At 39.6% G+C, this 18,314-nt stretch overlaps 1 pseudogene; it reads left to right on the top strand.

The window, feature by feature from the left end:
* The first annotated feature begins 844 nt into the window (after positions 1–844).
* LOC129553045 (GTP-binding nuclear protein Ran-like) lies at positions 845–1,976 on the top strand (annotated as a pseudogene).
* Positions 1,977–18,314: the final 16,338 nt, after the last annotated feature.

The following is an 18,314-nucleotide window of genomic DNA, read 5'->3' as shown; positions in this document are numbered from 1 at the left end:
TTATCTTTTAAAAAATAAAAAGGACATTCAAAAAATGATGATATATAGTACAAATGTGTGAGTATACTCAACTGAAAGAATTGTGATGACATTATAATGAGATTGAAAATTATGTGGGTTTCTGTTTCTTTTTCTTTTTTTTTGGCTGCACAGCACAGCTTCTGGGATCTTAGTTCCCTGACCAGAGATTGAACCCTAGACCACCATGGAATTCCCTCTCTTTTAAAAAGATATTTCACAAAAAACTCTTATTATAAAAAAAATGACTCTTGTCTCCATTAAAGCATTGCATGGGAGGCTTGTCACATATTCCCATAATGCCACCATTGCTTACCACACTCTAAAAAAAAAATTACACTTTTGAATTGCAGGTATTTTTTTAATCATTCTTTTTAAGGGTGGTTTTGGTTTTGATTGTATGTTGGGCCAACATCTTTCTTAACTGAAGAAAGTTGTAATTATAAAATAACGAATCTAATTTTATCTAGCACTGTGTTACAGGCCACTGATCAAGTAGTTCTAGAGATACTTTCAAGGAGGAGTTTTTGTTGGAATAAGTGCCTTCCTAGTTACTATTTTAAAGGGATTAATGTTATTTAAAATTGATATGTATTTAATATAATTTCTCTCTTTTTAACAAACTCTAGGTTATTCTGCATACATTCTTTTAAGGGTTTGAACTGAACTATAAGCTTATGGAAATGTGTGTGTGTGTTTTCCTAAAAGTCTTAAATAGAAAAATTATATAGTTGTAAAAATGACCAAAATACATATTTTTAAAGTTTGGTATTTCTTGGTGAAAGGTTATAAATGTTTGAGGTAAGAGAAGATATCATCGGGCGCGCGCCGGCGTCGGCTGCGTCTCCGGAAATTTGAATTGCGCTTCCGCCATCTTTCCAGCCCTCAGTCAGACAGGCGCGGAGACGCTTCTGGAAGTAACATCACGATGGCTGCCCAAGGAGAACCCCAAGTTCAGTTCAAACTTGTTTTGGTTGGTGATGGTGGTACTGGAAAAACTACGTTCGTGAAGCGTCATCTGACTGGTGAATTTGAGAAGAAGTATGTAGCTACCTTGGGTGTTGAGGTCCATCCTCTTGTGTTCCATACCAACAGAGGACCTATTAAGTTCAATGTATGGGATACAGCTGGTCAGGAGAAATTTGGTGGACTGAGAGATGGTTATTATATACAAGCTCAGTGTGCCATTATAATGTTTGACGTAACATCAAGAGTTACTTACAAGAATGTGCCTAACTGGCATAGAGATCTGGTATGAGTGTGTGAGAACATCCCAATTGTGTTGTGTGGCAACAAAGTGGATATTAAGGACAGAAAGGTTAAGGCAAAGTCAATTGTCTTCCACCAAAAGAAGAATCTTCAGTACTATGACATTTCTTTCAAAAGTAACTACAACTTTGGAAAGCCCTTCCTCTGGCTTGCTAGAAAACTGATTGGAGACGCTAACTTGGAGTTTGTCGCCATGCCTGCTCTTGCCCCGCCAGAGGTGGTCATGGCCCCAGCCTTGGCAGCACAGTACCAGCACGATTTAGAGGTTGCTCAGACAACTGCTCTCCCGGATGAAGATGATGACCTGTGAGAAAGTGAAGCTGGGGCCCAGCGTCAGAAGTCTAGTTTTATAGGCAACTGTCCTGTGATGTCAGTGGTGCAGCGTGTTTGCCACTTTATTATATAGCTAAGCAGAACATGTGCTTAATCTTTGGATGCTGAAGGAGATGGATGGGCTTTGGAGTGAATGTAGCAGTTTAAAAAAAAATACCTTCATTTTTTGGACCTGCATATTTAGGTGTTTTGGAACGCAGTTGTTTCCTCCTTGAGTTTCAAATATAAGACTGCTATAGTCACATGACAATATGAGAGGTGGAATCTTGTTTGTTACTGTCATTCCCATTCCTTTTCGTTTAGAATCAGAATAAAGTTGTATTTCAAATATCTAAAAAAAAAAAAAAAAGAGAGAAGATATCATCATCTTTAGAAGCTGAAGATAATGAAACAAGAAAGAAGGAACAATACAGTGGGATTCACCCAACTTTTATACATAACACTGTTTCTCTGCATTGAAGCCTAAAATTCCTGAAGAAAGAAACTTGGTTGTTGGCTCCTTTGGATATTGTATGTTCAGTCCTTGGTGTACACCAATGACAGGCTGATTGTGCCTTTGGCAACAAAGCATGGATCTAATTCTATTTCATAGAACAGGAAATCCGGAAGGTATTTAGAATTTCCTTGAAGACAATGGTACCAGAAACCCTCAGCTGGCGCGGACTCTGGGAACTTACCAAGCCCCCTGCCCACCCCATGTTCCCATGTGCTTAGAAAACCTGTCATTCTAACCTTCCTCCCCGTATCTACAACACTGGCTCTGACCCCAACCTCAACTAGACAACCACCCTGGATGCCATCAGTTCTTTTGTACTCTGAAGGGAAGAAATGATTCCTGCTGAATTGTCTCAATGCCTTTGAAGGTGGTTTGGCAACCTTTCTTTTGTCAGCATGAACCCCTCTCTTCCAGTGCTCCACCACATCTTCTGTCAGACAGGCTCATTACAAAAAGGACAGGAGATTAAATGGGGGCTAGGTGCTCCATCTCCACACTCACTCACCTGGCTGTAGGTGAGACGCCTTCCCCTGAATTTCCAGTTCACCAGACTCTGTGTATATGACTGAGAGCTGACCCTCCTTCTGAGTTTCACTCAGAAGCCCAGGCCACTAGTCTGTCATGGGGCGGGTGCACTCTAGGGATAAACTGGTTGTTTTCCCATCTGTGGCTCCACAAATACAATTCTGCTCTTTGGAGGATATAGTGAACGCTCCACACATAACAGATGAATAAGTGAGTTTTGAGGGATAGGTCAGAGGATATACTTATCTAAACAGGACATGGTAGAATGTTGAAGCTTTTTGGAGGGTTCTATGAAAGTAGGGCCTCCTTGGTGGCTCAATTGGTAAGGAATCCACCTAAAATGCAGGAGACCACCTGCAATGTAAGAAATCTAGTTTCGATCCCTGGTTCAGGAAGATTCCTTGGAGAAGGAAATGGCAACCCACTCCATATTCTTGCCTGGGAAATCCCATGAACAGAGGAGCCTGGTGGGCTACAGTCTATGGGGTCTCAAAGAGTCAGATATGACTTAGCAACTAAACCGCTACCATGGAAGCAGAGTGGGAAATTCTAACTAGAAAAATTATTTTCAAATTTGAAAAACATTTTCAGCATTTTTTTAATTTTCAGCCCATATGGGTGTGAGAGTTGGACTGTGAAGAAAGCTGATCACCGAAGAATTGATGCCTTTGAACTGTGGTGTTGGAGAAGACTCTTGAGAGTCCCTTGTACCGCAAGGAGATCCAACCAGTCCATTCTAAGGGAGATCGATCCTGGGTGTTCATTGGAGGGACTGATGCTGAAGCTGAAACTGCAATACTTTGGCCACCTCATGCGACGAGTTGACTCACTGGAAAAGACTCTGATGCTGGGAAAGGTTGGGGGCGGGAGGAGAAGGGGACGACCGAGGATGAGATGGCTGGATGGCATCACCGACTCTGTGGACATGAGTTTGAGTGAACTCCGGGAGTTGGTGATGGACAGGGAGGCCTGGCGTGCTGTGATTCATGGGGTCGCGGAGAGTCGGACACGACTGAGCGACTGAACTGAACTGAGATATAATTTCTATATTATAAACGGCAGGCTCTTACAATGTACATCTCAAAGACTTCTTACATACCTTTATACCCATGTGGCCATCACTGGTGGTGGTGGTGGTGGTTTAGTCACTATGTTGTGTCCGACTCTTGTGACCCCATGGGCTGTAGCCTGCTAGGCTCCTCTGTCCATGGGATTCTCCAGGCAAGAATACTGGAGTGGGTTGCCATTTCCTTCTCCAGGGGATCTTCTCGACCCAGGAATCGAACCTGGGTCTCCTGAACTGCAGGCAGATTCTTTACCAACTGAGCTACAAGGGAAGCCCGGCCATCACTGGATTAAGATATAAAACATTTTTAGCACCCCAGAAAGTTCCTATCCTACCCCCCCAGCCTATGGTAACATTCATTCTTATTTTCATCTCCATGGGTTTGTTTTGCATATTCTTGAAAGCCATAGAATTCTAAAGTTGTACTGATTCTAAAATATTGATTCTATTGCCTGCACAGTAAAGTATATCCTTCTTTGTAGCTCATTTATTTTATACAGAGTAGTTTGTATCTATTAATTTGTAATAGTAGTAGTAATTTGTATCTACCCCTGATTTGCCTCTCTTTCCTTCCCTCTCTGCATTTGATAACCACTAACCACTCCAGTACTCTTGCCTAGAAAATCCCATGGACGGAGGAGCCTGGTAGGCTGCAGTCCATGGGGTCGCTACGAGTCAGACATGACTGAGCGACTTCACTTTTACTTTTCACTTTCACACACTGGAGAAGGAAATGGCAACCCACTCCAGTGTTCTTGCCTGGAGAATCCCAGGGACGGGGGAGCCTGGTAGGCTGCCATCTATGGGGTCACACAGAGTCGGACACGACTGAAGTGACTTAGCAGCAGCAGCAGGAGCAGTTCTCTACAACTTAGGAGAAGGAAATGGCAACCCACTCCAGTACTCTTGCCTGGAGAATCCCAGGAATGGGGGAGCCTGGTGGGCTGCCATCTATGGGGTCGCACAGAGTCGGACACAACTGAGCGACTTAGCAGCAGCAGCAGCAGCATTCCTCTACATCGGTGAGCCTGTTTCTATTTTATTATATTAATTTGTTTTATTTATAGATTCTGCATATAAGTGATAACATACTGTATTTGTCCTTCTCTGTCTGACTTATTTCACTAAGCATAGTACCCTCCAGGCCCACTTATGTTGTAGAAAATAGTAAAATTTCATTCTGTTTTATGGCCAATAGCATGCCATTAAGTGTGTGTGTGTTTGTATATGTATATTAATATATATACATTCCTTGTTGGCTCACACGGTGAAGAATCTACCTGCAATGCAGGAGACCCGGGTTTGATCCCTGGGTTGGGAAGATCGCCTGGAGAAGGAACTGTTACCCACTCCAGTATTCTTGCCTGGAGAATTCCATGGGCAGAGGAGCCTGGAGGGCTACAGTCCATGGGATCACAAAAAGTCGGACATAACTGAGCAACTAATACTTATTTACTTAACACACACACACATATATATCACCTCTTTTTTATCTACTCACCTGTTGATGGGCTTTTAGGTTGATTCAGTATCTTGGCTATTGTAAATAATACTGCTTTGAACACTGGGGTGCATATATCTTTTCAAATTAGTGTTTTTGTTTTCTTCAAATATATACCCATATTTGAGTGGAATTGCTGGATCATATGGTAGTTCTATTTTTAGTTTTTTTGAGAAACCTGCATACTGTTTTTTATACTGTACCAATTTACATTCCCATCAACAGTGTATAAGGGTTCCCTTTTCTGCACATTCTCAGTCTCTACGTTCTCATTAATATTTATTATTTGTGATCATTTTTATGATGGTCATTCTGACAGATGTGAGGTGATATCTCATTGTTGTACTGATTTGTATTTCTCTGATGCTCAACAACATGAATCTTCTTTTCATGTGCCTGATCTTCTGCCCATTAAAAAAATTTTTTATATCCAATTGTATAAGCTGTTAATATATTTTGGACATTAACCCTTTATCAGTCATATCATTTGCAAATAGTTTCTCCAATTCAACAGGATGTCTTTCTGTTTTGTCAATGGTTTCTTTTGCTGTGCAAAACTCTTAAATTTGATTAGATCCCATTTGTTTATTTTTGCTTTTGTTTCCTTTGCTTTAGGAGAGAAATTCAAAAAATATTATTGCAATATATGTCAAGTATTCTGCCTGTGTTTTCCTCTAAGAGTTTTATGGTTTCAAGAGCCTGGTGGGCTATAGTCCATGGGGTTGCAAACAGTCAGATATGACACTTCAGTCTTTATTTTGAATTTATTTTTTATATGGTGTTAGAAAATGTTCTAATTTTATTCTATTATATGTAGCTGTCTAGTTTTTCTAGCACCGCTTACTGAAGAGACTGTCTTTTCCCCATTATATACTCTTGCCTCCTTTGGCATAAATTAATTGACCATAAGTGCATGGGGTTTTTTCTGGGCTTTCTGTTCATCTCATTGATCTGTATGTCTGTTTTGTGCCAGTAACCATGCCTATTTTGGTTACTGTAGCTTAGTAGTACAGTCTGAAACACGGAGCATGATCCCTCCAGTTCTGTTCTTTTTTCTCAAAATTAATTTGACTTTTCAGGATCTTTAATTTTTCCATACAAATTTTAAAAGAATTCTTTGTTCTTGTACTGTGAAAAATGTCAATTTTACTTTGATAGGATTGCACTGAATCTGTAGATTTCGTTGGGTAGTTGGTCTGCTGCTGCTGCTAAGTCGCTTCAGTCTTGGCAGACTCTGTGCGACCTCATAGACGGCAGCCCATCAAGTTCCTCTGGCCCTGGGATTCTCCAGGCAAGAACACTGGAGTGGGTTGCCATTTTCTTCTCCAATGCATGAAAGTGAAAAGTGAAAGTGAAGTAGCTCAGTCGTGTCCAACTCTTTGAGACCCCATGGACTGCAGCCCACCAGGCTCCTCCATTCATTGGATTTTCCAGGCAAGAGTACTGGAGTGGGTTGTCATTGCCTTCTTCAGTATGGTCATTTAAACAATATTAATTCTTCGAATCCATGAACATGGTAAAATTTCCCAAGTGTCTGTGTCATCTTCAGTTTCTTCCTTCAGTGTCTTATTTTTTTCTGGGTACAGCTTTTTAAATTACGTCCTTAGATTTATTCCTAGATATTTTATTCTTTTTCAGTTCAGTTCAGTTCAGTCACTCAGTCGTGTCCAACTCTTTGCGACCCCATGAATCACAGCACGCCAGGCCTCCCTGTCCATCACCAACTCCCAGAGTTCACTCAAACTCATGTCCATCGAGTCTGTGATGCCATCCAGCCGTCTCATTCTCTGTCGTCCCCTTCTCCTCCTGCCCCCAATCCCTCCCAGCATCAGCGTCTTTTCCAGTGAGTCAACTCTTCGCATGAGGTGGCCAAATTCTTTTTCATGCCATGGTAAATGGGATTACTTTCTTAACTTCTCTTTCTGATAGCTCGTCATTAGTGTATAGAAATGCCACCATATTTCTGTATATTCATTTTGTATTCTGTGACTTTACCTAATTCATTGATGAACTCTAGCAGTTTTCTGGTGATGTCTTGAGAATATTATATACAGTATCATTCACATGCAGACACTGACAGTTTTAGCTTTTCCTTTCAAATTTGGATTCCTTTTGTTTCTTTTCCTTGTGTAACTGTTACAACTGGAATTTCCAATACTGTGCTGAATAAAAGTGGGGAGAGTGGGTATCTTTGTGTCATTCCTGATGTTAGAGAAAATGCTTTCAGCTTTTCACCATTGAGGGTGATGTTATTGATCTGTATTATGATAAGCTGTAGGCTTATCATATATGGCTTTTATTATGTTGAGATATGTTCCCTCTATACCCACTTTCTGGAGAGTTTTTTTTATCATCAATGGATGTCGAATTTTGTCAAAAGTTTTTCTGATTCTATTGGGATGATCGTAAGATTTTTATTCCTCAGTTTGTTAATGTGATGTATGACATTGATTGATTTGTGAATATTTAACCATCCTTGCATCAATGGAATAAATCCCACTTGATTATGGTATATGAGATACATTAAACACGTATTGTTGAATTTGGTTTGCTAATACTTTGTTGAGAATTTTTATATCTTCGTTCATCAGTTGTATCATTGGTCTGTAATTTTATTTTTCCTAATATCTTTGGTTTTTATGTCAGGGTGCTGCTGGTCTTACAGAAAGAGTTTGGAAGCATTCTTACCTCTGTGACTTTTGGAAATAGTTTGAGAAGGATAGGTGTTAATCTTTTCTAAATGTTTGATAGAATTCACTTGTGAAACCAACTGGCCCTGGATTTTTATTTGTTGAGGGTTTTTTAATTACTGATTCAGCTTCTTTACTGGTAATTGCTCTGTTCATATTTTCTGTTTCTTTCTGGTTCAGTCTTGGAGATGGTACGTTTCTAAGAATATGTCCACTTCTTCTAGGTTGCCCATTTTATTGGGATATGTTATTCATAATAATCTCGTATGATCCTTTGTATTTCTGTGGTGTTAGTTGTAACTTCCCCTTTTTATTTCTGAATTTATTGATTTGGGCCTTCTCTTTTTCTTGATGAGACTGGCTAAAAGTTTATCCGTGTTTTCTAAAATCTTTTTACAGAACCAGCTTTTAGTTTCATTGATCCTTTCAATAATTTTTAAGTCTCTATTTAATTTATTTATGCTTTAATCTTTATGGTTTCTTTTCTTCTATTAACTTTGGTATTTCTTCATTCTTTCTTCTCTTTTTTTCTTTAGGTATAAATTTAAGTTATTTGTTTGAGATTTTCCTTATTTCCTGAAGTAGGCTTATATTGTTATGAACTTTCCTCTTAGAACTGCTTTTACTTTGTCCTGTAGATTTTGAGTTGTGTTTTCATTTTCATGTCACCAGATTAAAACAAAAATTCTTCAGTGATCCATTGGATTTTAATAGAAAATTGTTTAACCTCCATGTGTTTTTGCACTTTTTTCCCTTTTGATTTCTATCTTCATAGAATTGTGGCAAGAAAAAAAAAGCTTGAAATATGATCTATCCTGGAGAATATTCCATGTACACTTCAAAAGAATGTGTATTCTGCTGCTTTTGGATGTAATGTGCTATACATACATATTAAGTATATTTGGTCTAATGTGTCATTTAAGACCAGGGTTTCCTAATTTATTTTCTGTCTGGATGGTCTGTCTATTGATGTAAGTGAGGTGTTGATGTCCCCTACTATTACTGTGTTAATTTCTCCCTTTATGTCTGTTAATATTTGCTTTATGTATTTGTGTTCCTATGTTTGGTGTGCATGTGTATATAAACACACACACAAGTGCTACATCTTCTTCTTGAATTGATCCCTTTATTGGCATGTACTGTTCTTTTACTGTTGTTATAGCCTTTATCTTAAAGTCTGTTTTGTCTGCTCCAATTATTGCTACCCTACCTTTCTTTTTTTTTTTAATTTTTTATTGGAGGCTAATTACAATAATACATTGGTTGGTTTTGCCATACATTGACGTGAATCCACCCCGGGTGTACATGTGTTCCCCTTCTTGAACCCCCTCCCCCCCACCTCCCTCCTCCCCATATCCTCCCTCCAGGTCATCCCCGTGCACCAGCCCCGAGCATCCTGTATCATGCGTCGAACCTGGACTGGTGATTCATTTCACATATGATAATATACATGTTTCAATGCCATTCTCCCAAATCATCCCACCCTCGCCCTCTCCCATAGAGTCCCAAAGACTGTTCTATACACCTATGTCTCTTTTGCTGTCTCGTATACAGGGTTAAGGTTACCATCTTTCTAAATTCCACATATATGCGTTAGTATCCTGTATTGATGTTTTTCTTTCTGGCTTACTTCACTCTGTATAATAGGCTCCAATTTCATCCACCTCATTAGAACTGGTTCAAATGCATTCTTTTTGATGGCTGAAAAATACTCCATTGTGTATATGTACCAAAGCTTTCTTATCCATTCGTCTGCAGATGGACATCTAGGTTGCTTCCATGTCCTGGCTATTATAAACAGTGCTGCAATGAACATTGGAGTACACGTGTTTCTTTCAGTTCTGGTTTCCTCGGTGTGTATGCCCAGGAGTGCGATTGCTGGGTCATATGGCGGTTCTATTTCCAGTTTTTTGAGGAATCTCCACACTGTTCTCCATAGTGGCTGTACTAGTTTGCATTCCCACCAACAGTGTAAGAGGGTTCCCTTCCCTCCACACCCTCTCCAGCATTTATTGCATGTAGACTTTTGGATAGCAGCCATTCTGACTGGTGTGAAATGGTATCTCATTGTGGTTTTGATTTGCATTTCTCTGATTATGAGGGATGTTGAGCATTTTTTCATGTGTTTGTTAGCCATCTTTATGTCTTCTTTGGCGAAATGTCTGTTTAGTTCTTTGGCCCATTTTTTGATTGGGTCGTTTATTTTTCTGGAATTGAGCTGCAGGAGCTGCTTGTATATTTTTTGAATTCCATTCACATGGAATAACTTTTTCTATCCCTTCACTTTTAGTCTGCATGTTAGTCTTTATATCTGAAGTGAGTCTTTTATAGACAACACTATATGGGTCCTAAAGGAGATCAGTCCTGAATAGTCATTGGAAGGACTGATGCTGAAGCTGAAACTCCAATACTTTGACCACTTCAAGCGAAGAACTGACTCATTTGAAAAGACCCTGATGCTAGGAAAGATTGAGGAGAAGAGGATGACAGAGGATGAGATGGTTGGATGGCATCACCAACTCCATGGACATGAGTTTGAGTAAACTCTGGGAGCTGGCGATGGACCAGGAGGCCTGGCGTGCTGCAGTCCATGGGGTCACAAAGAGTCGGACACGAACGAGTGACTGAACTGAACTGAACGGATATGGGTCTTATTTTTATTTCCATTATGTTTCTTTTGATTGGAGAATTTAGTTTATTTAAGAAATTATTAATAGGTATAAACTTACTGACATTTTGTAAGTTGTTTTTAGGTTTATTTATAATTCTTTTTTGTTTCTTCCTCCTTTGTTCTCTTCCATTGTGATTTAATAGCTGTCTTTAGTGTTATGCTTGAATTTCTTTCTCTTTTTTTGGTGTATCTCTTAAAGATTTTTGGCTTTTGGTTACTATGACAATTTTAAAATAGTAATCCCTATTTTAAATAGGGATTTTTTAAAATCCCTATTTAAAGAGAAGAAAGAGAGTGAGAGAGACTATTTTAAGTTGCTGATTTTTAAATTTTCAACACATTTTAACAATGCTGCATTTTTACTCCTCTCTGCCCAAGATTACTAGTCTTTATATCATATTTTACATCTTTGTTTTGTGTATCCCTTAACTGCTTATTGAAGATATCGGTGATTTTAACTACTTTTGTCTTTAATCTTCCTACTAACTTTGTGTATGGTTGATTTTATTACCTTTTATGTATCTTTGCCTTTACCAATGAGCTGCTTCTTTCTGTAACTTTCATGATTCTAATTGTGGCTTTTTCTTTTTCATATAGAGAAATTCCTTTAACATTTCCTGTAAAGCTGGTTTGGTGGTGCTGAACTTTCTTAGCTTTTGCTCATTTTTTAAAACTTTTGATCTATCTAACATGAATGAAAGCCATATCAGGTAGAGTATTTTTGTTTGAAGTTTTTTTACCTTTTTTTAAAAAAATCACTTTAAAGGTATCATGACACTCCCTTCTGGCCTTCAGAATTTCTGTGGTAAAGTCAGTTTATAAACTTTGAATATTAATTTAATAATGAAATATAATTTGTGTAGTGAGAAAGAACATTACACATTTAAAAAAACTGGCTGCTTTATTCAGAAGATGGAATTCTTTTTAGGGAGAGAATTGCTTTTTTAAAAAAATGTTGTGGATTTTTTTCTGGAAAGAGAATCAAATATAATCTTTCCCAAACATAATCTGGAAAGAGAATCAAAAGACTCAAAGAGAACTAAATTGCTCTTTGAATCAAATAACAGAAAATCATTCTGGTGCTTTGAGGACTGAAGGAAATGGGAGTCCACCTAACCTGGGGCATATTATGAAGACAAAAAAAGCCCCAGAACCATTAGGAACCAGAAGACAGAAAGAGGCAGACTGTGATTTAAGTGGATCCTGAATGTGGGGCCACCATTTTTTGCACTAAGAAGAAAATGATCCCAATTGCTGAGGTAGTGTCTAATATTTTAAAAAATTGGTTTATAGAGTATCTTAGAGGGTGGAGAGTTGAGTTATGTTTGGAAAACAAACAAACAAAATTCCCAGTGTTTTTGTAACAAAAACACCAAAGAGGACCTCTATTGCACCCACGTTTCCTTCATGGTGGGCACTCTCTTTGAACTACCACAACATCATATAAACATAGATAGTAGTTCTATGTTTGATCCATTTACTCAGGTTGGACACTTAGCAATTTTCTGGGTTTACAGAAGTTTACAGAAGTCATACAATATAGATCTCAGAAGTTAGTATTTTCTTGGAAAAGCTTGTACAATGATGTGGTAGGCATTTTCTGAAACTGATCTCTGTCTCCTTGTTATTTACTCCCCTGTACAATCACTTCCCCTGTGTGCAGGCTGAACCCAGTGACTTATTTCTAGGGGACTAAATGTGGCAAAAGGGAAAGGCAGGCACATCCAAGATTGAGTAATCAAAAACTGTGACAGCCCCTCATGCTGTCACTCCATCTTCTCTGACCTGCTCGTTCTGATGAAGTAAGCTGCCGTATTCTGACAACTGAAGACCCACCTCACCAAGAAACTAAAGCCTTAAGCCCAGTAGCCCATGAGGAACTGAATCCTGCCAATTCAGTAAAAGTGGATCCTTCTCCCATTTGCCTGTGAGATGACTGTAGTTCCGGCTGACACCTTGACAGCAGTCTTGTGAGAGACCCAGAGCCAGAAGCCTCAGCTAAGCCTCCCACATATTCCTGGCCTACAGAAACTAGAAGAATTGCACAACAACAGATATTTAAGACAAATGATAATTTTAATGACTAGCATTCCTGAGTGTTAACTACATGTCAGCACCAAGTATTTTGGTTGTGATTTCTCTTTTTAGTTTCGTAATAATCCAATGAAGAAGAGATTCATGTGCTCTTTTTATAGTTGGGGAAACAGAGGCTTAGAGTAATTTGCCAAAGTTACAAAGCTAGAAAGTCAGAATTTAAATCTGTGCAGTCTTATTCTAGAACCTGAATGCTTAAATGATATGCTCTGTTTGCTATATGAGCTAATCTCTTTCATCCTAAGTACATTTTCCACTGACCTGACTGCTTTTTCAAGTGGAACTATACTGCTGTTTTTGAGTAACTCCAAACCTGAGCCTGTGGTCAGCTTGGAGATAGGCAGGCAGAAGGCAGAGAAGGAACCAACAGCCTTGTGTGAAAAGCATATTCCATATAGTTGGGTTCTTTGATTTGGAGCTGTGATTTGTCTTAGAAGTAGAAAAGTAGGAAAATGAGCAAAAATTCCTAGAAAAGGGTTGTGGAAGGAGGATGATTCGTTACTTTAGCTTTTATTTCAGCATATTAGATTGTGAGGATGAAAACAAATTAAGTTCTATCTGATAGCATATTGGGCTTCCCTGATAGTTCAGTTGGTAAAGAATCTGCCTGCAATGCAGGAGACCCCGGGTTGATTCCTGGGTTGGAAGATCCGTTGGAGAAGGGATAGGCTACCCACTCCAGTATTCTTGGGCTTCCCTTGTGGCTCAGCTGGTAAAGAATCTGACTGCAATGCAGGAGACCCCGGTTTGATTCCTGGGTTGGAAGATCTGCTGGAGAAGGGATAGGCTGCCCACTCCAGTATTCTTGGGCTTCCCTGGTGGCTCAGATGGTAAAGAATCCATCTGCAGTGCAGGAGACCTGGGTTCAGTTCCAGGATTGGGAAGATTCCTTGGAGGAGGGCATGGCAACTGACTCCAGTATTCTGGCCTGGAGAGTTCCATGAACTGTATAGTCCATGGGGTCGCAAAGAGTCGGACACGACCAAGCGGCTTTCACTTCACTTCACTGCGAGCATATTGTATTGTCTCAAATATATCTCATTTGAAACCTACTAAGAAAAAGAAAGTTATACTTAAAATATTGTGATGTAAAATGAGTATTGTGAGAATAGATCTCCTGAATTGCAGGTGGATTCTTTACCAGCTGAACTACGAGGGAAGCCCCAAAACAAGTATTGTGAGAATAGCTATATTACTTAAAAAAAAAAATTTCGGAAGTAGACTTTATCTCTTTTAATGAAAAAGTAGTTATTACATGCTTGATATATAAAAGCATGAATAGAGCAATTGAGAAAAGTATAGAAAATAAAATCACCCATAATCCCACCCATTGGCAATAACCTGATTGATAGTTTTTACTGTTTTGTAATATGTTTCATCTATTAATTATGGATATCTTTTCATGTCAATGACTGGGTCAACATCACTGTTTTTTATATTCTGCTGTACATATGTTCCATTATTTATTAAAATAATCCCCTGGATATTTAAGTTGCTTCCAATTTTCTGTAATAACTCCATGAGTGATAACTTTGTACAGACATCCTTTGTGTTTGTCTCATGATTTCTTGATGTGAAAGAGTTGGGTCAAAGAGTTTGCATATTTTAGATTTTTATAGGCCTTGCCAAATTGCCTTCCAGAAAGGTTGTACCAAAATTAATTCCCACCAACAGTTAATGAGTGTGCCCACTTCCTACACCCTAACCAGCAATGAGCATTAGCATTCTTTTAAACCTTAGCCCATCTGATAAGTGAAAAATACCATCTTGTTTTAGTTTGCACTCCTTTAATTACTAGGCAAATTAGGCGTCCTTTCTTATTGGTCATTTATGTTTCTTCCCTTATGAATTATCTTTCTATGCTATTTGACCATTTTCTCTATCGTATTGTTAAAATACTTTAATTAAAAATTTTTATAAATGCAGGAATTTACTACTTTCTCTTTTCCTCATGCTGTGTTTTACCCCAGTATTTAATCTTTCAACTGTTTTAATATTGTTGCTTGGTTTCTTGCTCTGTTAATATTTAGAATTTTTATGTCATCAACGCTATCCATCTTTATATTTATAGTTTCTGACCTTGTCATGCCTGGAAGGGTCTTTCCTTCTGGACATATTTTACAAAGTCTGAATGACCATAAGGAGCAAACATTTTGAGGTGGATTTGGAAAACAAAATGTGGAAGATAATAAATTATGAAACTACTCTTCACTCTTGTAGGTTTCATGTTTCCCCCAGGGACCTCTTCATTTGCCATAACTTCAATTAGTGACATTTAAACAAAACACCTTAAGAACTGTCATGTATAATATGTTGACTAGAATACACATACCTGTGTAAAGTTCAATGTTTCTCCTTGGCTATATTCTTCAGTAACAAAAATTAAGTAAATAAGTTGTACGTAAGCATAATGGTTTCAGTTCAGTTCATTTCAGTCGCTCAGTCGTGTCCAACTCTTTGTGACCCCATGAATCATAGCACGCCAGGCCTCCCTGTCCATCACCAACTCCCGGAGTTCACTCAGACTCATGTCCATCGAGTCGGTGATGCCATCCAGCCATCTCATTCTCTGTCGTCCCCTTCTCCTCCCGCCCCCAACCTTTCCCAGCATCAGAGTCTTTTCCAGGGAGTCAACTCGTCGCATGAGGTGGCCAAAGTCTTGGAGTTTCAGCTTTAGCATCAGTCCTTCCATAGAACACCCAGGATTGATCTCCTTTAGAATGGACTAACAAAAATATATTGCAAAATGACTTATTTTCATGTTATGTTCAGTACATCACAAGGTTATTTCACATACATAACTTATTTAATGTTTATAGTAACACTGTAATCTGACTATTATTATCTCCCTTTTACAGATGAGGATACTGAATTTCTGAGTGGTAAATGACTTGGCCCGTTTCATACAATCAAATGATGGCAGTCAGGAATCAAACTCATGTCTCTTAAATAAAAATTCAGTGCTCCCACCAGTTATCAAAATAGTAATTATGATCTTTTTAGCTGCTGGATGGAGTCAATGGCAAGTTCAGAATTTAGTTGCTTTTCTGGAATTTTAACTTTGATCTTACACAAGCAGCTTCTTAGGTTTTAACCTCAATTTGGACATTGCAGCGGATCACATATGTTAGGCTATGATTGCTATCCTCTTCCTGAGTGAAGACCATCTATAATGCAGGTAGCTCCTTTATTTAACATACTTATTTAATGAAACCCTCCATTCTTTGGTGCGTGACTGTCCATTGTGTTTCTATAATGGTAGAACAGGTTGGCAAGCACTTCCTTTATTGATAATGTAGAAAGACCTATCTTGGAAGATCAAGGTTGGCATATGATATTACATGTGAAACATCTGCCTTTATAGAGTTGAAAGTATTGGAAAGCACACAACTATTTGGTCTAAACACATGCCTTCCCATATGGTGAATTCTGCCTGGCTTTCTCCTTCTCCACCCCTCCGCACCAGTGCCTGCCATCTCAATTCCCCTTCATCATTCACCTATTTGTTCATTGTACATCTGCTGAACATCTCCTACCCGCCAGTCACCTTGTTTATTGCAGGAGAAAAAAGGTGGATAACGTGGCTTCTCTGTTCTCGAGGAATGAGGCAAAGCAGCCAAAACTTAAATAATGTATGAGATCAGCCTTGCTGGTGTTGATGCTGCTAATATTACATCAGTGGCCTAATATTGAACAACCCTAAACTTCTATTTGTCCACCAAAGTGGGAAGTCCAGCCTTCCCCAGCATTTTCTTTCCCCTAAAATGCCCCAAGTATCTCCAGAGTATTTTTTGTTTCAGAAGGGTTACATCGTATGGAATGCTCTCATGTCTTTCTAATAAATCTAGAACTTAGTTTTGATACATAGAAGACATTTGTGGATGTTGGATTGGAGCTATGTATCCAAGAAATGGGCCACATTCTGTGCTCTGTTGTTGCTGTTGCCAAACAGCCAAGCCTGAAACAAGTAGCCATTCACTTGAGCCACTAGGGACACAAAATAGCCAGTTTCCCTGGTGGCTCAGACGGATGTGAGAGTTGGACTGTGAAGAAGGCTGATCGCCGAAGAATCGATGCTTTTGAACTGTGGTGTTGGAGAAGACTCTTGAGAGTCCCTTATACTGCAAGGAGATCCAACCAGTCCATTCTAAAGGAGATCAATCCTGGATGTTCATTGGAGGGACTGATGCTAAAGCTGAAACTGCAATACTTTGGCCACCTCATGCGACGAGTTGACTCACTGGAAAAGACTCTAATGCTGGGAAAGGTTGGGGGCGGGAGGAGAAGGGGACGACGGAGAATGAGATGGCTGGATGGCGTCACCGACTCTGTGGACATGAGTTTGAGTGTACTCCGGGAGTTGGTGATGGACAGGGAGGCCTGGCGTGCTGTGATTCATGGGGTCGCGGAGAGTCGGACACGACTGAGCGACTGAACTGAACTGACTGACAATGCGGGAGACCCAGGTTCAATCTCTGGGTGGGGAAGATCTCCTGGACAAGGAAATGGTGACCCACTCCAGTATTCTTGCCTGGAAAATCCCGTGGATGGAGGATCCTGGTAGGCTACAGTCCATGGGGTCACAAAGAGTCAGACACGACTGAGCGACTTCACTTCACTTTTGTTTTCTCTGTGCCTTGCTCATTGATAGAGCAACCCTCCCTGCAGTTCTCACTTCTCAAGAGCAGAAACTTTATTCCGTCCACTAATTTCACTCTCAACAGGGACAGAACTGGTACACAAACCCAGGTGTACATCTTCCAGTATCAACTCCCTGACTAACCTCAGTGGCTGGTGTCAGCTTGGTCCTATCTAATGGAACCAGGTTAGACCCCCTCTGTGCTTGAGAGTCTAGCCCAGTTCCTCAGTCCCTAAGAAATCCCTTTCCCCTTGGGTTTGCTGCTTCTTACCCCAGGAGTTGCTTACTCCCTGATGAATGACATGGAAGCATGAACTCCCTTCAGAGTGACCGAACTTTTCCATCACTGGTGTGTGCTATCTTCCCCACTCCAAAAGCAAGAACAACGTACACTGAAATTAGCCTATTACCTCCTAAGTCTAGATTATTTATTCTTACCCATGATCACCTCTTTATATTTCAGTGTGATCCATGTTAACAGAAACACAGTCTGTCCTTTACAGAAGAGATAGTGTTTAAGTTGACTCTTAAAGGATGAGTGTGTGTTTTCCCAACATCTCTTCAAATCCCAACAGCAGCAATGGGGACTTCCCAAAGAGAAGGGACACAGGATAGGAAATTGTATTAAAGAATCCTCCTGGTCTTGCTGTGAACATCTGAGCCTTGACCCGTTGGAACTGCTGTAGCCGTTATGTCTTTTCCTACATCTTATTGGCTGTCTGTTCTCCAGCTTGAGCTTTGGTTCTCAGTCCTACTCTGTGATTGAGTGGGGCCACTGAGAGTCACAAAATTTAGCAATAAAAATCATATCTTATGTGTGTTCAAACGATTTCCCATCCCCCTAGAATGAAATGCAAAGTTCTTACATGATAAGGCACTCATCTTCCTTTCCGATACCACCTTTTATTACTTTCCCCTTGCTTTTTATAGTCCAATCATACTGATCTGCTTGCTTTTCCTCCTGCATGCCAAGCATGTTGCCACCTTCTAGCTTTTGCACTTTCTACTTCTA

Source organism: Moschus berezovskii, chromosome 18 (assembly GCF_049115385.1).
Source record: "Moschus berezovskii isolate FMDL1 chromosome 18, NW_MosBer_1.0, whole genome shotgun sequence".
In the NCBI taxonomy this organism is placed as follows: Eukaryota; Metazoa; Chordata; class Mammalia; order Artiodactyla; family Moschidae; genus Moschus; species Moschus berezovskii.
The sequence above is the reverse complement of the archived record's forward strand: the minus strand, read 5'-3'. Positions and strand labels throughout refer to the sequence as shown.